The sequence below is a fragment of the Gavialis gangeticus genome, unplaced genomic scaffold (assembly GCF_001723915.1).
Source record: "Gavialis gangeticus isolate Ggan-Ray unplaced genomic scaffold, GavGan_comp1, whole genome shotgun sequence".
Lineage (NCBI taxonomy): Eukaryota > Metazoa > Chordata > Crocodylia > Gavialidae > Gavialis > Gavialis gangeticus.
In genome coordinates this window covers 95,009,827-95,035,134 of record NW_017728992.1, presented here as the reverse complement: position 1 = coordinate 95,035,134, position 25,308 = coordinate 95,009,827, and the positions used below count along the sequence as shown (strand labels likewise).

The 25,308-nt window shown below is 41.6% G+C and overlaps 1 protein-coding gene across 2 annotated transcripts in view; it reads right to left on the bottom strand.

Annotated features, from left to right (window-relative positions):
• The window catches only part of DLGAP1 (DLG associated protein 1), a 693,131-nt gene that overhangs the window by 492,141 nt on the left and 175,682 nt on the right, over positions 1-25,308 (bottom strand). Inside the window, exon 3 of one of the 2 annotated variants that reach the window (XM_019525761.1) lies at positions 10,102-10,233. The exons of the other annotated variant lie outside the window; for it this stretch is intronic. The gene's annotated coding sequence lies outside the window, so the exon portion shown is untranslated. The remainder of the gene's footprint in view (positions 1-10,101; positions 10,234-25,308) is intronic. 2 annotated transcript variants of the gene reach the window in all.

Below are 25,308 nucleotides of genomic sequence, written 5' to 3'. Positions count from 1 at the left end.
GCTGGCATAACAAGGAGTAATGGGCACAAGCTGATGGAGAGGAGGTATAGATTGGACATCCGCAAAAACTACTTCACGGTTAGGGCGGCTAGGAGCTGGAACCAACTTCCAAGGGAAGTGGTGCTGGCCCCTACCCTGGGGGTCTTTAAGAAGAGGCTGGATGCCTACCTGGCTGGACTCGTTTGAGTCCCATTTCTCTTTTTGGGGTTTTTTGTTGTTCTCCCGCCCTGGCGGGGGGTCGGGCTAGAAGATCTACTAGGTCCCTTCCGACCCTGAATCTATGAATCTATGAATCTATGACTTGGTAGTGGCTTACTGATATATCAGGGGAGTACATCAAGAACTTGTTGAACAGCTGTTCACGAGGGCACCCCTGGGGAAGACCATTGTTTGTGATACATCTATTGTTTGTGATACAATGGATACAAACTCTTGGAAGGCTGCTTCAAGGTCAGTTCAAGGAAAAACTCCTTTACAGTCAGGGTGTCTAGACTGTGGAATAAACTCCCTCCAGTGGTGGTGCAGTCACCTACCCTGGAAATCTTCAAAAGGAGACTAGACAGTCACCTCGTTGGGGTCACTTGACCCCAGTTGTCTTTTCCTGCCTAGTGCAGGGGGACTGGACCCGATGATCCACAAGGTCCCTTCCAGCCCCTAACAATCTATGAACCTATGAACTGGTCTGACTGCCATACGACTTCTAATCACAGTAAACTGAAATGTTACCTCAGCATAATCTATCTCGCTACTGATGGCTAGAAAATGATATTTAGAGGTTTGCTTTTAGGAATTGGCTTGTAGGTAAAGTAGATGTACTTTAGAATAATGGTCCAAGGGAACAGCAAGGGTAAATTGGTTTCTAAAAGCCTGTTTCCTTCAGGACCCATTGTGTCTGAAGCCAGCAGGCACACAAGCTCGGAAACTGAAGACATGCATCACACTATTCCATAACATGAACAGTGTACCCAAACAGAGATAAGGGACTCTGCAGCATTGGCACCAGGTCACAGGGCCCAAATGCAGAGCTTCAAGGATTTCGGGTTTTGGTGGACAGACCAAATTAAAACACCAGTAAATAACCAAATTAGGATGTGTGCATGTGGTGGGTTTGGGAAACAAAGGAATATGCTAACAGGACAGAAGATAGAGAGTATGATGACCACAGGGAAACCAATAAATGATGCCTGGGAATGAACAGTCATCAGAGGAGAGAAAGAATACAAAAGAAGGGATTTCAGAGCAGCAAAAGGTCCTTAATGGGAGAACTGGAGACCACCATGGACAGAGGGTACACCACCAACCCATCTCACCCACTCCACTGTGGGCAGGGGCCCTTGGCCCTCAACCTCCATACTGTTGACATCTGACATTCAAGAAAGAACTACATGGTGAAGCTAAGATGTACCTTCCCTCTGTGACAGACCTAGGACTGATAGACATAGATTCGGGGTGGGTTATCTCATTTGCCTTGCCTCCATTTTTCTTACCTGCTATCACTGTATATCAATAAAGTTTGACTATTATCAAATGGAAAAGTAGTGGTCAGTCTGAGAGTTTGGGTCCCCCCAGAACAAGGTAACTGGGTCATAAATCCAGTGACAATGGCCACCAGAACAGAAGCAACTGGAAATGGGGAGTGGTGGCCAGGGAGGAATCTGTGGGTCTCATTCTAACCCTTCAGGAGTTGCATGTGGCCCTGGAGCTATCAGGTGGCCAGTATTTTACTCCATCTAGGCCCAGCCTCACATAACGTACATTCTGGGGGCAGGGAGGAGGACCAGAAGATGGCCCTTGTATCAGAAGGTATTGACTTGCAGGACGCAAAGAGGCAGCAGTTTTATCAGCAGTGAATACACGTGGAAATATCAGAAATGAAAAATCAAAGGTCCCATTTTTTTAATACCAAGAGTTATACAGGGTTTAAACTTGAAATAAATGTAAATATTTTGATGTATAATGTTAACATTCCATTTTTGTAAAGTTCTTAAGTCCTTCAAGCCATCTTGAAGTCTTCTCTGTCATCCCAACTATTCTATCATTGTGTTGCCTCTGTTCCTCCTGCCAACCTCAATTAAATGGATCCCTTCCATCAGTATGAACAAACAATTGCTGATGACAGAAGTAAAGGCTACAAGACCTTTGAAAGTTTGCTCTCTGTCACTGTTGTAGACAGTGACTTGAGGTGCCTTTCCCATGGAGAATGGGAAAGTCCCTGCCTCACATATTGGACTGGGGGAGAGAGGTCTTTATCTGGAGCCTTGGAACTGCATGGATGTGGAAGGGCAACCCCACTCTTACTTTTGCCCCAAATTTACATATCAAATACTGCCTTCAAAAAATGGTTGTAAAGAATTTGCAAATCTGCAGTATTTCACAAGAAATTTCACATTTCAGAGATAATGATTGCTTTATTTGTGCAGTTTGCAACAATGTATTCATAGTCTATAATGCATCGACACAGAGCTTCAAGAATTTTACTATAGATTTAGTGAAAAAAATATAATACAGATTTTATTAACCAGAATTAAGAGGTAATTCAGTATACTTGTAGCTCAGATATTTTTGTCAAGCTGCTAAAGACACTTTCATGTGTGGGTTTCATTTGCCAGTGACAATTTTGTGTTTTCATTACAAAATAAAATCATGCAGCTTTTTTTCTTGTACCTAGCCCACCAGTTTTATTTTAAGATATGCCACTGGGCCTTCTACAATGCATCAACATTAATTTAAGTGTTTAAGCTGTATAAGAATTATGTCTTTTCCTGCCTACTATCTCCCTTTTATTTTTCCCTTGGGCACTGCCTTCTACAGTAGAATCTGTAGGTTAACTCTAGTTTCTCTTTGTCCTGTTTATGTATAGTGATTGTACCATAGCCAAACCAAAAGACATTTTTTTCATGCACAGTATCTATCATTATATATTCATTATCAAACTAGTTCACAACTACTTATTGCATGGGGTCAGTGGCTTAATGCTAAATGCTTTTTTTTACACACCAGGCATGTAATCAATTCTTGATATTTTTGGCAAATTGACTTATTTTCATGCCATATGAAACTACTAATAACTGAACACCTTCAAACACTTTAAATGTGACTAAGATTTCTGCCAGTTTTTCTTCAAACAGCTGCATCTCAAGTAAGCTGGTGAAGGAAAAGAGGCTAGTAAGTGACTAATGTTATACCAAACAGGTTTCCTATTTTAACTATCAACTAATCCCAACTTGTTGAGGTGCAACACATCATACAACTGCCATGGGATTGGTTTACTCATTTCAGTTGCAAATAAATTGCTAAATTCTAGCTGTTATACATGAATTTGCAAGGATCTCATTTGAGAAAGCAACAAAGGACATTTGTTATTTTTGTCATCATTAGTCAACAGGATTTAACACTGTTAAATAAAATGGGAGATAAGAATTAATATTAATGTAAATCAGAAATTAATTACAGGGCACCACATATCAAACACTGTTTTTCAATGTGTTACTTTTGGTTAGCATAGCCCAGTAACCTCGAATTACCACAAACTTTCACAACACATATACTTATAGTCAAACAACACAGAAACACTTAAATTCCTACTTCAAAGTCTATTGCATGGGAACATCAACCCTAAATCTGGAACACTGTTGAGCTACTCATATTAGGCTAAGTATAGTGACATTTAGTCACATTTCGGAGTCTAATGAATCAAGCTTACATTTTTTCTACAATGTAGAATCACTTCATTTTCTTTTAAAGTTATATTTTTCTCTCTGTAAACTGACAGGCAATAGCAATATTGGAGTACTTCAAAAGCAACAGAAATGTATAACTTAAAATTCAGTCCTGATTAAAACAGACATACAAAAATGTTATATAACTGCTCACAAATCTAATACCCCTAGTGAGGTGCTAATACCTAAGGGCTCTACATAGTTACAACCTCATACCTTTAAAGAACACTGAATCATTAGAAGCAGGTATGAAAGAGTGGAAAGCAAATGTTAGAGGCTTGCCAACATTTTCTTAGTAACTGCACAACAGCTTTGAGGATTTGCAGGTTCAGCAGTAAGCATCAGTAGCAAGGAACTAAACTTTACTTTCATCATTCTGAGTTTGTACTCAGAGGTGGCAGAGCTGTACTGCTGCCCAGTGCATCCACAGGTGGTGGATAGAGGAATGACCTTCAGGGAAGGTGGGCTGTGAAATAAGCAGGCATAACTGACAAATAAGCAGTCATGGACCAAGCAAGGGCAGCACTACCAGGATGTGGTGGGGACAGCAGATCGCAATGGTTTCCCTTCTGAAAATATATATATATCTTTTCATGGTGCTGTGACATGGCCAGTACAGATCATCAAAGTCTGCCCAGGCCCCAGCCATGGGTCTACAAGTCCTCAGTGGTGGAAGAGGTGGAAGAAGACATTACAATCTCAACAGCTGCAAAGTCAGGCAAGGGCTGCAGCAGACGAGATCTCTACTCGTGTGGGCCTTCTTGCCATTGGATCAAGATCCCGTTCTGTCAAGAACCATGTGGAAGGTGATATGCATCAGCTTCTCCATGATAAAAGAAATCACACGGTTGCCTTTCATGAAAACAGCATTTCCAGCACATTTTTAAGACCTTTGGTGACCAGCTAGTGCTGACAGGAGTGGGACTGTGATAATCTGGAGGCTCCTAGTCATGAACTGACATAAAGGCAGCAGTTATAAAAAGGTCATCTAGCACTTGGACAAGGCAAAAGTGTAATTTGGCAATGTGAACTACAACTGAGCAGCCTTCTTCAGAATCTGATCTGCTCATCCCCATATGGGAAAGGTACTGAAATGGGTGCCTAAACAGAGTCTGCCTACCTTTTCCCTGACTGGATAACTGCATCCAAAGGGATCACCTTTATTGTGATCGAAATCATTGAAGAAACATAATCAATGATAGGACCTGGAACATTGGGTCCTTCATGGAAAATCACAATAGTAACGCAATTGCAGCTCCAGAACTCAGGTGACACAACATCGACATCGTTACACTGAGCAAGACTTGGAGAGCAGGAGATGGGTGGCTCAAGTAACATGGAGGCAGCTATGCCTTCTTCTGGATGGATAAACAAGAAGGATAATGCTGGCTTCACAGAGTTGATTTTGCCATAAAGTCTAAACTCATAAACCAACTCAATGAGTTCCCTATCAGAATTAATGAGCACCTCATGACTCTCTGTCTTTAACTGGCAGGAAGCCAATATACCACTGTCAGTTCGTATCCCCTGAGTCAGAGCATTATAGAAAGTTAGGGTAGTAAGGGACCTCAGGAGCTCATGTAGTTCAACCCCCTGGTCAAAACAGGACTATCCCCAGCTAGATAATCCCAGCCAAAGTGTTGTCTAGCCGGCGTCTTGAAAACCTCCAAGGATGGAGCTTCCATCACATCTCTAGGTAACCTGTTCCACTGTTTTACTACCCTCCTAGTGATAAAATTCTTTGTAATATCTAACCTAAACTTCCCTTGCTGCAACTTGAGACCGTTGCTCCTTGTTCTGTCATCTGCCACCATTGAGAACAGTCTAGCTCCATCCTCTTTTGAACCCCCCTTCAGGTAGTTGAAGGCTGCTATTAAGTCCCCTCTCAGTCTCCTCTTCTCTAGACTAAGTCAGTCCAGTTTCTTCTGTCTTTCCTCATAAGTCAGGTACGCCAGCCCCCTCACTATTTTTGTCACCCTCCACTGGACTCTCTCCATTTTCTCCACATTCTTTCTGTGGCGGGGGGAGGGAGGGCCTACAACTGAACACAGTACTCCAGATGTGGTCTCACCAGCGCTGAATAAAGGGGAATAATCACGTTTCTTGACCTGATGGCAACACACCTACGAATGCAACCCATGTCGTAAGCCTTCTTGGCAACAAGAACACACTGCTGGCTCATATTCAGCTTATTGTCCAATGTATTGTCCCAGGTCCTTTTCTGCAGAGTTGCTGCCCAGCCAGTCAGCCCCCAGCCTATACTGGTGCATGGGATTGTTCCATCCTAAGTGCAGGGCTTTGCACTTTTCCTTGTTGAACCTCATGAGATTCCTTTTGGCCCAATCCTCCAATTTATTTAGGTCATTCTGAATCCTAGCTCTACCCTCCAGCATATCTACTACTCTCCCCAGCTTGGTGTCATCTACAAACTTGCTAAGGGTGCATGCTATGCCACCTTCCAGGTCGCCGATGAAGACATTGAACAAAACCGGCCTTAGAATGAACTCCAGGGCCACTCCACTTGATATTGGCTGCCAGCTAGACTTTGAGTTATTGATTACTACTCTCTGAGCCTGATGCTCTAGCCAGTTTTCTATCCAGCTTAAATCTTGATGCCACCAATGAAACCAAGGGGGAATTCTACACCAACCTTGCCCAGGTCTTTTCTGACAGTTCAGAGGGAAAGAGACTTATTCTTCTCAATGATTTCAATTCCAGAGTCAGAAGAGATTCAAACCTCTGGAACCATCAGCAAGGAAGGAGCAGGAAAGGTCAACTCCTCTTGACCAAATATGCAGAACATGGACTCACCACCACCACCACCCTGATCCACCAATAAAACAAGCACAAGGCATCATGACAATGCCTGTGATCTAAGCATTGGCACCTGATTGACTATATCATTGTTTATGCCCAGGATCACAAAGATGCCCACATCACCTGAGCTACACTGGGAGCTGATGATTGCTGCACTGATCACTGACTCATCTGCTTGGTTATGTCTCTCAAACTGGCTCCTAAATGACAGCTACAGCAGAAGCAATGGTAACAGAAGATCACTGCTGAAGGACTTGAGGAACCCAATCAAGCGAGACCTCTTCCACCACAGCCTCAATGAAAAACTGGTGAATTCCAATCAACAACAATGGTAGAATGTTGGCAATACCTGGGGTGCCTTCAAGTCCACTATCATCCATGTCTGTGAAGAGACACTTGGATTCTCAACCAGAAAACTTCAAGACTAGTTTGATGAGAGTGACTGGGAGATCCAAGTGTTGATTGACCACAAGCTCAATGCCTCTTGTGCTTGGCAGAATGATAGCCAAGATGGAGGTCCAAAGAAGAATCTGCTATATGAAAAACAAATGGTGAAAAGACAAGGCGAAAGGGATTCAACATCTTGCTGACATCCACAATATATACAGTTTTTTAATGCCACCAAAGCATTGACAGTCTGAGCACTCAGCCACCAATCCCCTTGAGACCTAAGGATGGAGCAGACCTGATCAAGGAAAGGGGAGCCACCAACACCTGTTGGAAGGAGCATTTTGAAGACCTTCTCAATCAAGACTCTGCTGTTGATGATAGTGTTCTCAACTCCATCCTGCAACACCCAGTCAGAGCCCAACCTTTCATGAAGTGAGGAAAGCCATGAAGTAGATGAAGAACAACAAGGCATCTGGAGCTGATGGAATCCCTACCAAAATCTTCAAGCAGGGGGGAGAGGAGCTCACATGACAGCTCCATGCCTTCATCTTAAGGATCTTGAATGATGAGGAAATCCCAGATGACCTCAGGGACACCATGACTGTGACAACCTTCAAGAAAGGAGTCAAGTCTGACTGTGGAAACTACTGAGGGATAGCCTTGCTGTCCACCACAGAAAAGGTCATTGCAAGAACCCTCCTGAACATCTCCTTCCACTTGCTGAAGAGCTCCTCCCGGAATCTCAGTGTGAGTTTAGGGCATTGAGAGGCACAATTGACATGATCTTCACAGCTTGCTAGCTGCAGAAAAAATGCTAGGAACAACAAAAAACCTCTCTACATGGCATTCTTTCACCTCACAAAAACCTTTGATTCTGTCAACCAAGAAGCAGTTCTTTCTGAAGTATGTATTCCCACCGAAATTTGTCATTATTCTCTGCCTGCTCCATGATGGTATGCAAACGGTGTTTCTCACTAATGGGTCTATCACAGATCCCTCTGAGGTTAAGCAGGAGCTAAGCAAGGCTGTATCATTGCTCCAACACTGTTCTCTATATTCCTTACCACAATGTTACATCTGACCACAAACAAGCTCCCAGTTGCCGTGGAGCTAAACTGCTGAATAGATGGTAAACTGTTTAATCTCAGCCAACTCTAAGATAAACCCAAGGCCACCCTGACCTCAATTATTGAGCTCCAGTACACTGATGATGCTGTAGTCTGCTCACTCAGAAGCTGATGTTTAAGCAATTATTGACATCTTTAACAAGACATATAAGAAAATGGGACTGATGCGTAACATTCAGAAAACTAAGGTCTTCCATCAACCTCTTAATGAGCAGTGTCCAGATCTGGTAATTCAGATTCATGGTGAGACTTTGGAGAGTATTACTCATACCTTGGAAGCCTTCTCTCGCAGAAGGCTGACATCAGTGAAGAAATCCAACATCACCTTGAATGTGCAAGTGCAGCCTTCAGATGCCTGAGGAAATGGGTATTTGAAGATGGTAATTGTGGCAGAATGCCACCTCTGTCTCTCCGTCAAAACTCAGCTATGTAACAATTTGGTTAACATGGGCCCTGCAGAGGGCAGACATCCCATTTCTTTAGGTAACCTGAGCTGGATACATTCCTGAGGAGTGGGGGAAACATGCTCCCTCTATCTACGTGACTGGCATCACATACGTGGGTTGGGGGCTTAGACTCCCTATTGTTCTAAGCAATGTCATTCTACCCGGCAACCAGTGACACATTTCAAATTAGACCAGGTAAATGAGGTCATAAGGTCTATAAAAATTAAGGACTGCCCAGGAGGAGGAGCAGTAGCCATGATAAAAACTCAGAGAGAGAAGAGCTAGACCATCTGAAACTTGTTCTCTCTCTTGAAACTCATGATCAAGGAACTGCCTGCCTCCAGAGGGAATCTTCATCTGCCTCTGGATGATACTTGTGAGTAAGTTACTTGAGCTCTAACTAGATATATAGCTTGTAGTAACTCAGGTGCGTGATCAAAGGTTACCCAGCCACCCCATTTTCTCTATCGGATTTCTTTGATATTGCTCTACCCTGTACGCTATTCCAAACCTACTCCTTGTAACCAAGAAAGTTCTCCTTTGTACGTAGCATGGGAGACTTATTGGGAGTGGGTCTAGATTATGCCTTGGGATCCCCTTGGTTTGGCTGACTAAGGGAGACCACTCTTTGTGCTTCAGACTGAGGGAAGCACCCCAAGTTCTTGAAGTGGGTCGAGTACCCTCAAGGGCTACTAGGCCTGTGTTTCCCAGGGGACACAGAGCCAGGATCATTCCAGACCCTGGGTGGTGGCACCATTATCCACAGGCTGGCAGGTGTGCTCTGGGAAAGGGGTTGGCCAGATGTGAGGCACGCCCAGGGAGGCACTCAGAGCCTGGAAGGTGGTTGGGTGCAGTGAGGTAGGTGGCTCAGCTCAGAAGCGCCCCCTACTGGCCTGCCACAGTACGTCAGATCCAAAACCAAGCTCATAGTTTATCAGGCAGTTATGATCCCAACCTTACTGTACAGAGCTGAGATGTGGACAACATACAGTATGTTGCTGGAGAAATACCATCAAAGCTTTGTGCAGAAGCTCCTTGGAATTGAGCGGGAAGCTAGATGTGCCAACATTAGTGTCCTCTCACAAAGAAACACCTTGAGCATCGAGGCAATGATCATCCAGTATCACCTTCACTGGGCTGGCCACATCATCCAAATGTCCAACTCCAGACTCTCAACGCAAGTTTTATTGTCCCAGCTCAGTCAAGGTATATGCTCAAGAGGAGGTCAGACAAAATGCTTCAAGGATGTTCTCAAGGCCAACTTGAAAAAAATGCAACACTGACATCAGCTTATGAGAGACTATCGAGCAGGACCACCACAAATGAAGGAACAGCTTACTGCAAGGATCTCAGTACTTGGAAACCTTATGATGATAATAGGAGATGGAAAAGCGGGAGCAGTAGAAACAGTGTATCATGGAACAAATCAAGAATCTGGAGGCACCCACCCTGCATGGAAACACATACCCAAGTTGCAACAGAGTTTGATGCTTCTGGATTGGCCTCATTAGCCATCTTAGGACACAAGGATAAGACATTCACAGAACACTGTGATCCTTGACTGCAAGGGATTGCCAAAGAAAGAAGAAAGTTTGCACTTACTTATGCTTTCACATGTGTCACAGAGGATAATGTCAGTCCTGAGAATTACAATTTGGGTCACAAATATCATAACAGGAGCTCTTGGTGTGTGCAGTGATCTCAGTCTTCAGAAGGAACAAATTGTGCTACATTCTACTTAAAAAAATAAAGCCAAGACACTCATGTAATAATATGATTCACGAAGCTGAGGCTACAAAAATAAAAATTAGATATTGCAGAACTTGTTGAATTGTCTACCACTTCCTGGAAAGCAGCCTGAGCTAATATACCACAGAAGAAGAGGTGAGTACTGAGGGGCCCCACTTCCAGTATAAAGCAGCAATGAGACATACATTTCACTAAAGTTGAATAAATTCTGGCCTTAAATTCTGCTTCCTTGCCCAGTATGCAGAAGTTGGCAATCTCATGGTTATGGATCCATTTTAATCCAAAACTGAACAAGTTGCAGTAACCTCTGACATCATAGATGTGTGAACACGAAAAGATTGGGCATGTGTTGGTCAGGACTTCTCATGTGACCTCCCACCTCTACTGTTCCTCTCCAATCCCTGTTAATGTTAGCCTGCTCTCTGTCTCGTCACACAGCTCTATCATGCTGTGCCTGAGCCTTCTTCTGTCACACTGTCATTTGAAAACCGCCTCCTCGCATCTTTCTGCTTCACTGGCTCTCCATTTTCCAAACTCATCAGAAAATACTTTCTCCCATACCCACTGTAACAAATCAACATCACTCTGTCACTAGTTCATGTTTAATGTATAAAAGAATTAAGGCTAAGAAAGTAAACTAACTCCTATTATTAAATCCAGCACAAGGGCACTTAAGAACTGAATAAATCCTATTTCTAAAGAATTTCACCCATACAGAATTAGAATGATGAGTCCCATGTCTTAAAACACAAATATAAGTAAGACGGCAAGTTGGCTTCAGGCTGGTACAATCAACCATACAAACAGTACTTCTATAACATCTTCACAGCAATCTGAAAACTTGCCAAAAAACAACCCTAGCCCGCTTACTCCTGCGCTGCAAATGCTGTTTGCTGAAAAATACTGTGTTGTCACTTTGTTAAGTATGCCCAAGGTTGCCTTTAGGATCTCTATTTTGGGTGTGCTCCTGAATCTGCATTAGGTGTACCTGGCATTGCTCTAACAACAACTATATGATAATTTTCAGTATGTAACATATGTAGAGTGGGAGTGAGTAGGCAGGACTTGTTTCCTGGAGATGGGGACCATACAGGCACACCCCTGGAAGTGGAAACACTTATTCAGAGATAACTTGAAATGTACAGAGAAACAGAATGAGAACTTAAAACATATATTTAGAGCAGCAATTACAATAGTGAGTGATTCTGACAAACATACAGGGCACAAAAGATAGATGATAACAGTGTTCTGCTGAGACATCATGGTGTGATATGAAACCAGGAACAACAATGAAACCTTAAAAAGCATAATTGTGCTGCATGTCAGAAAGATGTTGGGTGTAATAATGCTTCAGATACAATGTCATGTCTCTAACATGCTTCCGGCCAATAAAAGTTCTAAGCTAAAAGTTTGAAAAACTGACCATAACAGTAATTACTCTTGCTTTCATTTTGTTTGAAACATGTGAAACATGCTACGTCCAGATATTTTAAAACTTATTCGGTATCATAATCAGTAAAGTTCCCAATACATTCAGTCAAAAATGTGGAATTCTAACTATTACTTATCCTACTGACCAGCATCCCAATTTGTAATCTTAGTACAAGAGAAGGACCAGAATAAAAATCTTAAAAAATAAATTGACCCAAATTTTCTAAGTGACCTAATCCTTTCTAATAGGTCAAAAACAAAACCCTAAATCCATATGCCCTTACATGTTGGTAGCTATTAAAAAAAACACCCAAATCCACAATTTCAGTTTGGTATATTCAATATTTCTTCCCAAATATATAATTATTCATTAGTGATTACATCATAGATTACGTTATTTATGTTCTATAACAAAGTGAACATACATTTCCTGTTTTACTTCAAAAATATATGTAGGCATTTTGATATGTTAATACTAAAAAGCAGCTTGCCTGTGACGAATTGAAGAATAGATCAAATGATGCCTATTTTCCCATGAAGCTTCTTCATGATCTTTTTCTATAGTAAACTATGTATGAATTGTATTTTATAATTAGCACTATTTCCTTTTCTTAAATTAGCTTTTTATTTCATTTATGTTAGCAACTGCATTTGTACTCATCAAGATCTTATTCATTAAATAAACCATTTAGAAGACAGAATGAAAAATAATTTTTAGTATCAGAAACAGCCTGAGACCTATTTTGACAGCATTGCATTCCAGTATAAAACTGGTATGTTAGATTTTATTCTTCCCTTAAAAATACTTTGTATTTAATTTAGTGAAAGGACTGATACTCTTATTTGCTGGGAATGTGAACTAAGACAATAATAGATTCAAGCTCTGCTTTTAGCTTCTAAAAATACTTACAGTTTTGTATGGTCTTACTTGGATGTATTTTTTTTAAAGTCTATGCAAGCAGGAGTTTGAGACCATTTCTTCATGCTAATCTTTACTTTATTGTACTGAGCATTAGAAGGTAGGGTTTTTAGATAAGGCAATAAAATGACAATGGGAAAAAACCCAACACGATCAGCTTTCAGATTGGCTGGGAACACAGTGCAGCATTTCTACCTCACTGAAAGGTACATTCTATCTGGTATTTCTTGAAAGATTACACACTTAGTAGCAAATTTTTAAAAAACATTTTTCAATAAATCATATACTCACTTTTATTGAGATAGATGTATACAAAGGTATATAGGCAAAATAGGACCTAGCTACCTGCACACCACTTTGACTTCAGTAACTTAGTATTTGTTTGTTTTGGGTGCTGTACAAAATTACTGAAGCACACAAAGATGACACTTTGCCCCCTGCATGCAAAATAAATGAGTAAATGGAAGACTTGGAACTTCCTCTGAAAAAAACAAACTACTGAAATGCTTTCAGTCTTTTCAAAATGGCAGCTTTTTTACAATGAAGTAACTAATAATATACTGCATAGTTGGAACTCTTAAAAACCTGGAGTTGTGGAAGGGGTTTTGATTATCTACACATAGCAGTGATTACGGATTCAACTTCCAATTCCGTTATGTTAATTAATAGTTTTATCTTTGCTGAAGACAGCACATTTCCTTTGTTTATATTATCAGAACCCAGTTGCACCACCTCATCCTATATAACAAGGCTTTTCTTCCCATTGCCATCACAGTGTAAACCACTGTCTTTGCCTCACCTACAAGAATTAGATTTCCGTTTTATTTTTAGTCTACCACCAGTTTTTAAAGGCCTTTAAATAATGGTAAAAGAATAGTATAACTTTAATTACAAACTGTATAATGATAATTGTCTAGCAGCAGTTTACAAATTTTATAGGAATTAAGACATAATATAAATTAGTTCAGTTCATATACAGTTTCTTGGTAACACCTCTAAATACATTCTAATACTAACCTCTTTTCATAATGATATAGAGAAAATAAATTAAATTTTAAAGGTACTTTTATCATGCAATGTAACAAAATTAGTATCTTCTTTTTTCACTGATCTCATATATCACTCTCTCAAAATGATGTACATAGAAGCAATACAAGAAGGAAGTGAAAATTTCAAAATCAGGATGGGTCATGATGAATTGATGAGTAATTTCACATTTGGATTAAATAGGTAAAATAAAAATATCATTCAGCACAAGGCATTAGACAAGCAACAGTGTTATAATCAGTGTCTGAAAAGAGCATTGTAAAGATGTTACAGTATAAGTTCACATCAACTCAAGAATCTCCGCTTTTTTCTAGCAAAGAAGAGAGATTAAGAAAATACCCTATCAATAGTTTCATAGTTTCATAGTTTCTAGGGTCGGAAGGGACCTGAGCAGATCATCTAGTCTGACCCCCTGCCATGGCAGGAAGAGCACTGGGGTCAAATGACCCCAGTAAGGTGGTCATCCAACCTCCTCTTAAAAACCCCCAGGGTGGGAGCCTGCACCACCTCACTTGGAAGCTGGTTCCAGACTCTAGCCGCCCTGACCTTTAAAAATATAGTATGGAATAAAAAAATAGATGGTATAATAATTTGTGAGACAGAACAAGAGAAAGAACCTACTTGCCAGAGGGCAAACACAGTTAATTTTTTTAACATAGTTACAGAGTTTATACGTCAATAAAGTAAAGGGTGCCACTATTTGAAGGAGGCTATGATGAGCTATCAGCTTCTAGAATGCAATTTTTATTTTAATAAATTGAATTAAGCTAGAAAGTGATAATGGTTGGTATCTGGCATGTCTCTGAGCTGTAGATCAACCCAGACCTTGGTAAAACCTCTCTTCATTCAGGTTAAATGAGTAAATCAGTTAAGACCTTTTATGATGCCAGATAGCTAAGGAAAAGTGTAGCATAAACTGAACTAATGTAGCTGATGTTAACATAGAGTGTAATAATAGTGAAATATAACCATGTTATTCTTGTCCTGTAAGCAACTTGAAAACTCCATTTTGCATCTTTCTGCTTGACATAAGTGAATGAACTCTGCATAGCCTTTATGTATGACTGTGTGTAAAAGGGTGAATGGTGAGAGAATGGCATAGAGACGGAAGAAGACGACTGAACTGTTTATGTAAGCAACAAGGCATCAGATGTAAGTTACCGGTCAGTAAACTAATTAATAAACTGCTGAAGAATCCCTTTGAAGCTCGAGGGCACAAAGGAGATGATAAAAGAAAAAATTCTGCCAGATGGGCAACAAGAATACTCCAAAGCTAAGATAAGCTGAAGACAAAAGAAGAACAACTGCAAAAACAGAAGCTGGGTATGGAAAAACCCCAAAGCACTGAAACAAAGGATGCCAATCCCTATAAAAGAACAGTTTGAAAATGCCAAGTTGGGTGAGTCTCTTTCTCTACTGCTGTTTCATCAGAGCACAAATGCATCTGTTCACTCAGCTCCAGCTGTTATCTTCAAATCTGCTATCTTCAAATCATCATCATCTACTCAATAAGTCCGGGTTGGCCACCCTGGGCTGATATTGAGCAACTATTGCTGGTAACTATATCTGGTGTATGTATGGATGAAATGGTTGTTTTGTGTATGTGTATGCCTGTGTGTAATGATGTGTATGATGATTTGTGTGCGTTTGTATGAATGGTGTGCCTGAACCTCTAGGTCTAACTCGTGTAATCAATAAACGCGGCACCTTGCCTTATCCCCCTTTATAAAGTCTCACTTGTGATTTGAGCAATTGGCAATTTGGGTAACAAAAGCAGCCACCCGCTAAGGTGTTAGGCCACATTCAAAGCCAATCAGAAGTTAAGTGAACAGAGGTGTAACCAACCAGTACTGTACCTTGGGTGGCAGCAGTGCACAATATAGGATCAGTAGCTGGAGACTTCCTACTGCTGAGGGAGATGTCACCTCGTTTTTCTTGCTATTGATGTGGGTCAAGTAGCCATTTAAACACCAGTTTTCAGTGGCAAAAAGAAGGTGAAATCCCTGCCTCCAGTGGTGAACCCCCAGCCACTGTTCCTACACCAACTGCTACTGCTGCTGCTCTGCACCCCTTTGCTACCAAAGCCACAAGCAGTCCTCTAGCTCAGGGGTGCCCACCCTCCAGCCCATGGGCTAAATTTGGCTCATGGAGCCATGGCATCCAACCTGTGGGGATCCCCACGGACTGGAAAAAATTGGCCAGTGGGGTATGGGGAAGCTCTGTGCAGTGGCATCCAACCCTGCTCCACAAGTTTCTGGTTATGACCGGGCTGCACCCTGTCTCCTCTACATATCCAGATAGGGGCTGCTTAACTCCACCTGCTCCCCAGTATTTAGCTCAGGGCTGGGTGGGCTTCCTGCCCTCACACACATCAGGGTTGGGGTTGCTCCACCCTGAACCCCCCCTACACACACACACGTGTGTGTGCGCATCTGGATTGAGACCAGGCTGCTCCCCGCCTTCTGTGGACATAATAGGTATCTCTGAAACACGGTAGAATGAGAAATGTCAATGGGATACTGTAATACCAGGATACAAATTATATACAAATGACAGAGTAGGTCATACTGGTGGATGAGCTGCACTCTACATCAAAGACTGCATCAAATCAAATACAGTAGATATTTCAGCTGATAAGATACCTTAGGATCTTTGTGGATAGAAATCCTGAGTTTCAATAGAAAAAAAAGTATGTATAGGGATCTACTATCAACTCCTAGACCAAGCTAGAAATGTTAAGGGAGTTGAGAGAGGCTGCAACCGTAGAAAACACAGTTAAAATGGAGGACTTAAATTATTCACAAATAGACTGGGTCAATCTAACATCAGGTTGGTATGCAGAGACCTAATTTCTTGACGTTAGAAAAGACTGCTTCCTGGAGCTGTTAGTCCTGGAAGCTAAAAGAAAAAAAGCCATTTTTTTACTTAGTCCTAGGTAATGCATAGGATTTGGTGCAAAAGGTAAGGGCTAATGAGCTGCTTGACAATACTGACCACAACGCAACTGGGTTTAACATCCACGTAGAAGGGGAGACAAGACAATCTACCACAGTAGTCTTTAATTTAAAAAGGGAGACTACACCAGAATGAGGAAGCTACTTCAACAGAAGTTAAAAGGGGCCCTTAACAAGGTGAGGAACTTGCAAGCAACATGGGCACCGTTTAAGAACACATTATATTGGAGGCATAGAACAAATGCATACTGCAAATCAAAAAAACCCCCCAACCACCCAGAAAATGGACCAAAAGCAAGTCAGCATGGTTTAACAACAGAGTTGCAGAGGCAATAAGGAGAAAAAAAGCTACTTGTGAAAAAAGGAAGTAAAATCCTAATGAGAAAAATAAAAAAGACTATGAACACTGGCAAATCAAATGTACAACTAATACGACAAGCCAAGAAAATTTGAGGAGAAACTTGCTAGAGACACAACAGGTAACAATAAAAATTTCTTTTAAGTACATTAGAGGCCAAAGACCTGCCAGGTCAGGTCAGTAGTGACTTTGGATGATGTGGGTGTAAAAGGGGTGCTAACAGATGACAGGGCCATTATCCATAAACTAAATGCATTCTTTTATCTGTCTTCACTGTATAAGATGTTAGAGAAATTCCATCACCAGATTCACTCCTCTCTAGGGACAAATCACTGGGGATGACCTAAACTGAGGTTTCAATAGATGAGGTGGTAGAGGAAATTGATACACTGAACAGTAGCAAATAACCTGGATCTGATGGCATTCATCTAGGGTCCTGAAGGAGCTCAGAACAGAAATTGCTGACCTTCTAACTGTAGCATGCAACTTCTCTCTCAAAACAGCCTCAGTACCAGAGGACTGGAGGGTTGCCAGTGTGACTCCCGTATACAAAAATGCTCTAGAGGGAATGCAGGGAACTACAGGCTGGTGAGCCTCAGTTCTGTTCCTCAAAAACTGGTAGAAATATTTTTTTAAAATGAATTATTCAGCATGTGGATGAATGTGACTTACTGGAGAGGACTCAACATGGCTTCGTCAAAGGGAAATCATGCCTTACCAACTTATTACAGTTCTTGCTGGTAGATCAGGGTGATAAATCCATGGTGCTTATAAATCCATGGTTTATCCACACCTTGAATACTGCACCTAGGCTCTGGTCCCCACACCTCAAAAAAGATCCAGAAAAACTAGAGAAGGTACAGAGAAGGGAAACAAGGATAATTAGGGGTATGGACTAATTATGGACTTTAGTCTCTCCTTCCATGAGGAGACATAATAAGGGTTTACAAAAAACTAAATGGTGAAGAGAAAGTAAATAGTCATTTATTATTTACTGTCTCACAATACAAGAACTAGGGGTCACAAAATTAAACTATCAGGAAGTAAGTTTAAACTAACAAGAAGAAGTTATTGTTCATACAGCGTGTAATTAAAGTGTGAAACTCATTGCCACCACATGTTGTGGAAGTTGATAGTTCAGCCAGATACAAAAAGGGGTTGCACAAATTCTTGGCGGAAAGGGGAATCAGTAGCTTTTGAGCATGGGAGTTCAGAATACAGACTCTGAATTAGAACTTCCTATACTTTAAATGCTGGAGGCTGCAAATGAGAGAGGAACAGTGGAAAAAAAAACCCTGGTCATACCCCATTCGCTCTCTGCCAATATGTGACACAGAATACAGGGAAAGATGGACCTATGATCTGACCCAGTAAATTGCATTCCTAATGTTCTTATATTCTTATCACTCATATTACACTGCTGTAAACCAACAGGTTCCATAGGAGACTTACTGCAAATGTATGGCTTAGGCCAGTGATGGGTTGCAGCTGTGCAAGTCAGTGGCCATGTCTACACGAGATACTGTGCAGTAGCTCAGTACTACTGAGCAGCAGTGTTGCTGGGCACAAACCATGATGTGACACTACTGTGTAGTAGGGCTGTGCGAAGCTTCAGTAACTGATTCAATTTGGAGGAGATTTGGCCCAATTCAGCTGCCGAATCTTTGAACTGAATTGAATCGGGAGACCCATTAATCTCTCCAAATCAAATCCGAAACCTCTGAATCAATTCAGAGAAATTTGGAGAGATTCAGAGATTCGGGCATAGACTGTAGAGGCAGGCAACAGGCTGTGCCAACGGGGGCAGCTGGGGGAGCAGCCAGATGAGCCCCGGCTTGAGCCAGCAGTCCCAGGAGAAGCCACAGCTCATCTGGCTGCTCCCTGACCTGCTCCCTGACAGGGCAAGGCAGGCAGTGCTGGCAGCCCTGGGAGAAGCTACAGGAGCTGGGGGAAGGATTGAGGAACTGGGGGTTTGAACCAGGACCTGGGAAATGAACAGCTCCCAGTTTGATTCCCCAGTTCTCAGTTTGATTCCCCAGCTCCACGATCATTCTCCCGAGCCCCCGCGGATTCCCCCGGGGCTGCTGGCTCAAGCCATGGCTCATCTGGTTTCTCCCTTGGCTGGCCCTACCCACCAGGGTGAGGCAGGCAGTGCTGACAGCCCCAGGAGAAGCTGAAGGGGTTGGGGGGAAATGATTGGGAGTTGGGAGGAATGATCAGGGGCTAGGGGAATGATCAGGGGCTTCCCCCCAGCTCTTGGTTTGATTCCCCAGCTCCCAGTTTGATCCCCCTGATCCCTCCCCCCAGCCCCTGTGGCTTCTCCCAGGGCTCCCAGCTCAAGCTGCAGCTCGTCCAGTTGCCCCCCACCCCACCACAGTGAGGCAGGCAGTGCTGGCAGACATGGGAGAAGCTGTGGGCCTGGGAACAATAACTGGAGAGCTGGGGGATTGAATTGGGAACTGGGTAATCAAATCCGGAGCTGTGGAAACAAACAGGGACTTTCCCCCAAACTCCCGGTTTGGTCCCCCAGCTCCCAATCATTCCCCCATGACTTCTCCCAAGGCTGCTAGCACTGCCTGCCTCACCCTGGCAGGGGGGAGGGAGAGGGAGAACAGCCAGATAAACTGTGACTTCTCCCAGGGCTGCCAGCTCAAGCCGGGGCTTGTCCAGCTGCTCCCCCAACTGCTTCCACCAGCACTGCCTGCCTGTATAGTCTATGGCCAAATAAAATTCGGTGTCCAGTATCTTCAGATTTGGATTCAGCCGAATTGAATAGGGACGGTGATTCCAATCACCGAATCAAATCACTATCCCTCCTAATTGCCAAATCCAAATCCGAAGTGAATACTTTCCACTTTGCACAGGTCAATTGTGCAGTAGTAACAAACTACTGGGCAGTAGTAATGAGCCACTGTGCAGTAACCACCACCAGGCAACCATGCCAGGACACTACTGCGCAGTAACACTGGTTACTGCGCAGTCATTTAGTATTTGGTTATGCAAAGGTTTCTGAGGCACTGCAAAATGCACGCAGAGCATGTGAAAAGGTTCTCTGTCCTGTATATTTGCAGTGCGCAGCCAAAATTAGATACCAGGAAATCCCAGTATCTAAAAAAAATAATGGTTTAAAAAAAAGCAGTCTGGTGCATGTAGCTGCAGTGCACACTACCCAAAACCAGCGCCATCCTCTGGCTGCCAGCCAGGCTTCATGTGCCTGGATTGCCACTACTGCAGCCCCAGGAGGACCCCAAGTAAGGCTGCTGGGGCCAGCGCAGGTGCTCTTCCCAGCCTCCTCTACTCCACTTTGGATAATTTGCCATGCTCCAGAGTGCACATGCAGGGGTATTCTCTGAGGACAAGTAACAGTGGCACAACTATGTGCTGCTGCTATTTGTCCTTGGGGAAATGCATGTTCACGGTCATCTGAATGAGCCCTTTCTGTGTTGTCTTCCAAAAGATACTTTATGTGCAGGTTTAGAATGAAAATTGGCCTTTCTCCTAACATTTTTAACTCCTTGAGGCAATTCAGAATTTCTGTCTGCCTACATCAGACAAACTAAGCAGCTTACACATGATAAGTATAGTTATCTATCTTAGTAAAGAACTCCCAACAAAGCATTTGTGCTGAAATGCTCGACATTTTAATTATGTTCAAAAATACATTTATATATATAAGTCTGGGGCAAGATTATTCTTATCTTCTGAGAGCTGCTTAGCCTATCTGATGTACTGGGCTTGAAATTTTAAATTGCCTCAAATAAGTCAAAAATCTACAAGGAAGGTCAGTTTTAACTCAAAACCTCCAGATAAAGTATGCCAAAATAACTTCAGAAAGCCTATATTTCAACAATTATAACAACAGCAACCTATCCCCAAAATACACTACACATTCACAAGAAATCAGTGGTCACAGGATTCCAGACAAATGTTACAGATTCAACACACTAGGCATGAGGTAGTACAATTACCTAAACCCAACTTTAGATATTCAGAACTACATACCTCATGGATTAGCTGCCAAACCCCGAAAGACCATGGGTTGGATTATAACAGGATATAGTTAATTAACCACGTCAGAAACAAAATGAAGAATTAAAGAGAAAATTCTGCCTATGACAAGCTTTGTGTATCAAATGCTTCTGTGACAGAAGTGAGCCTGTTACAAAAGCATGAGCCTAGATATGTCTGCTCATCACGGACCTGCCTGCCTGCAACTAACACAACAGCTGTTAATGGAGAAGAAAAAAGGATCCTCACCTGGGAGAGGCAGGCTTGTGTGAACCGTCTGGGAGAAGTTAAGAGACATGCTTTTAAAGTAAAGGCTGAGGGATTCTGCTAGAATGTCACCCTTATTTTGTGCCAGATTCAGATATCTTTACTTACAACAAGCAACGTCTTACTCCACAAATGTCTCTACTGACTTTAGTGGATTTAACAATGGAGCAAGCATGCTTACGGTTATTAAGCTAGCTCTTACAGAAGAGTCCCGGGGCAGCAAAATGAGTAAAATAATTTTTCTGTGCTATTGCTTTGGGTAAATGGCTTGTCAGGATATATAATGTACAAATGTATTCACTGGGTTTATGTTTCACTAAGAGTTTAATTCTACTATCGTGACTGACACCTCAAGTCCAAATTCAGACACTGTCCGGGCTGCTTGATTCTAGCTTTACAATACTGATCATTAAATAGGCAAAGCCTCTATTTTAATATGTGTTTGTTAGGATATATAGGTAGTTTCTCCAGGTATTCTGTTCCAGTGCTCAACTGCCATCATTTTTAAAAAGTTCTTTCCTATATCCAAACTAAATCTCCCATGCTGCAATTTAAAACTACTAAGACTGTGTCTGTCCTGTCTCCTGAAGCCACAGACAAAAGTCACCACTGTATTTATAACCATATATTTGAAGTCTGTTATCAAATTCCCCTTTCTCCATCACCCCAGTCTTCTCTTCTTCAGACTAAATAATCTCAGTTCTTTCACCCTTTTCTCATAATTCATGCTTCAGAGAAATCTAATAATTTGTATTGCTCTCAACCAGAATCTTTCAAATGTGTCTACATCTTTCCTTAAAAGTAACACCCAAACCTGGACAGGTGAAGAGTCTTCAGTGCTGAACAGAGTAGAGGAATCACTTCCTCTGACTTGCAGGCTCATTCCTATTAATATAACCCAATATGCAATTCACTTTGTGAGCAACAACAGCATGCTGTTCTCTGTGGCCCCCTATAAGGGTTGGGGGTCCTTTTCTGCACTGCAATAGCCTAGCCATTCATTATCCAATTCATATGTGTGTACTTGACCGCTCTGTCTTAAGTCAGAGACTCTGCACTTGTCCAATGCACAGACTTTTATTTGATTAAATTCAAACCATTTCCAAAGTGTCTGCAACTCTGCCCAGCTTGGTGTCATGTGCACATTTCTTAAATATGCATTCAATCTCATCCTACATGTCCTTAATGAAGTTATTAAACAGTTCCTAGGAAGACTCCTGGGAACATCACTTTAAATCTCCTCCCCTCCATTCACTGAGACATCAAGTTATTAATAATTACTCTTTGAGTACAAAGATTGAGCCAGGGGAGACTGTGTCAAAAGCAGACTCCTCACAAAAGGCTGCTTTTCAAACATTTCAGACCTGTAAAAGAGAAAGTTTCCTTTAGCTATTAGAAATTTTAGAATTTACGCACATTTTTTAGTCCTGTACAAGAGACCACTTTATTGTCTGGAGGGCATGTGCACATAGAAATGTGCCTGAGGTAGTTAAATATTTGGCTCTGAATATTTTAAATGGTCAAAATATAGTCAACTTTTTAGAAATAAAAACATGGTTTCTTTAACAGAAAAATGACAAAAAAAATTCTGTTGAAATTCCTTGTTTTTTTATTGAAAAAACATAAATCTGAACAACTGTAGTTTAAAAATTTAGATTTTCTTTTTGCACATAAATATCTTAATTGAACAAATTTTAAAAATTAATTATTTATTTCAAAATTCTCCTGGAATGTTTTTGAAAAACTCAATTATTGATCTCAAATCGGGGGGGAACAAGATACCCAATGTTTAAAGGCATTTTAATTATTTTTAAAGCCTTTAAAAATATTTTTCTATTAAAGCTTTTTCACAGAAAGCTTAAACATATGCAATTAATACTGAATCAATTATATCTTGATTGAGAGTACTATGAAGATGACTATAAAATCAACAGGTTCTTAAAAATGCAATACAATACAACTCTTTTGGGAGGCAAGGGTGTTTTGGCAGATGTGATATCTTCTATTAGATCAACTAAAAAGTTGGAAAAAAGTTCTTTGCAAGCTGACGAAGGGTGTTTGTGCCTGAAAGTTTGCAAACAACTTTGTTCCAACTACTCAGTGCGTCTAACAAAAGATATCATGTCTACCCAAAGAACCTTGCCTCCCTACGTCCTTAGACCAATATGGCTACAACCAACAACCTTCCATACAACTCTTATAGTGTCAGAGAAATGGCAGTTTAAAAGGAAATGGCTTTGAATATGGAAAACCTAGAAGCTGGCTGGCCTTTATTAATGGATTATAAAGCCAGAATAGACTATTGTAGTCATCAAGTCTGACTGCTCCAGGTACTAAAGTCTATCAATACCTAATGGCTTCAATGCCTTTAGATTGCTAACTGCCTTTTCTTCATTTAGCCAGCCTTGAGGAAATCTGATTGTAGCAGACTACAGTCAGTTTTCCTCAAGGCTAGCTAAATGAAGCCTTGAGGGAATGAGCCAGGAAGATGTGAAGCTGGCTCTCTGAGTCTTCTAAGTGCTAGTTACCTGAGTTGGTCTGAAATCAGGCAGAAAGCAGGATAGTTAGATTCTAGGGGAGCATCCAGTCAAATATACATGTGCAGGGGTGTACATTTGCCACAGCACAAATGGCAGTGGCACATATGTGTGCCACTGCTTTGTGCTCCAGGGCACACCCTTGCACACGTGCTCCAACATGTGCCAAATTGTACCGGGTACAAGCAGTCTTACCCAGGGTCCTGGTTGGCAGGCAGAGTGTAGCTCAGGCTCTCTTTCTGGCATCGCATGCTGCTGCCATGTGTGAGATGCTGCTTTTTTTAGCAGCAGGTTTTTTTTTTTGACACCAGGATCTCCAGTGTCAAATTTTGGCACAGCACTGCAAATTAGCAGCGCAGCAAATGGCGCCCCTTTAGGGTGCCTTCTGCCTGAGACTTCTAAGTCTGCAAAGTCTGAAACCCCTATCAAAGAGTGATTATAGAGACTTCCTATGATATATAGATAATAAAAATATGGAGAATAGTTTCCACCCTGGGTTTTCTGACTTTTTGTATATGGTCTGACATCACAAACCAGAAAAGAGAGAAATCTGTATCTCCTTCTGTACAATAGCAGGCATTTTATCCACTGTTTTGTGGGAGAACTGATAATGTTCACTCAGAGCGTGCTGATAGCAACTAACTAAGTTGAGTTCCTGCTGTTCTATAACATTATGGGCCCTGTGTTGTTCCCTGTCCGTAACTAGAACCTTTCCACCAAAGCAATTAAAATAAATGAGCAATGATATGTGACCATGCCATTTGTAAAGCCACTGGGCATGCATTTGAAGTTACTAAATATTTATTATGTGGGAATGGTAGTGGTGCAAATGCTGCAACAGGGGAAAAAATGAAAGCACAACTTAGTAAATAAAGTATATTAAAGCTAGTCATCTGTAGGACACTTAAAGTGTTTTTTTTATCTCTCTCAGCCTCATGACAATCAAACGAGAAATATGTAATCACAGCATTAAGCAAGATATAATAAATTTATATCACATTAGTGCCTAGAGATCTTGATGGATTCAGTCTTTCCTGCAGTGCCAAACATGCAGTAAAGGATTTCTCCCTCCCCCACTCTATTTAAAAACTGAAAGACAGGATTTTTGAAGAAAATGAGAAAGGTGCAAACAAGGTGTAGGTGGTTTGCTTTATGTCCATTCACCTCTACTTTGATAGGTCACACATGTATACAACATGACATCCTTCCACTAGTCATTAGGTCCTCACGCTATTAAAATTAAGTAAAAATTTAAAATAGCAATCTCTTCCCGCCTCCCTCCTCCCTTGCACTCCTTTGCAAGCCCCCGCCTCCCCTCCCTGAATCCACACACACACTGTTCAAGACAATCTGGCAGTGAGAAAAATGAGGGGAAAATTATTTTCCAGCCCCTCAATAATGGTAAGCCTAGCACAAGGCTACTACATATATCAGTTCTATATTGGGGATTAGAAAGCATGGGGAGAGTTGTCCTTGAGTGCTGTTTGGCTCCCAAGGAAAGACAAAGACCTTCTTGTATGTGTGAGGCTTACATTGTAT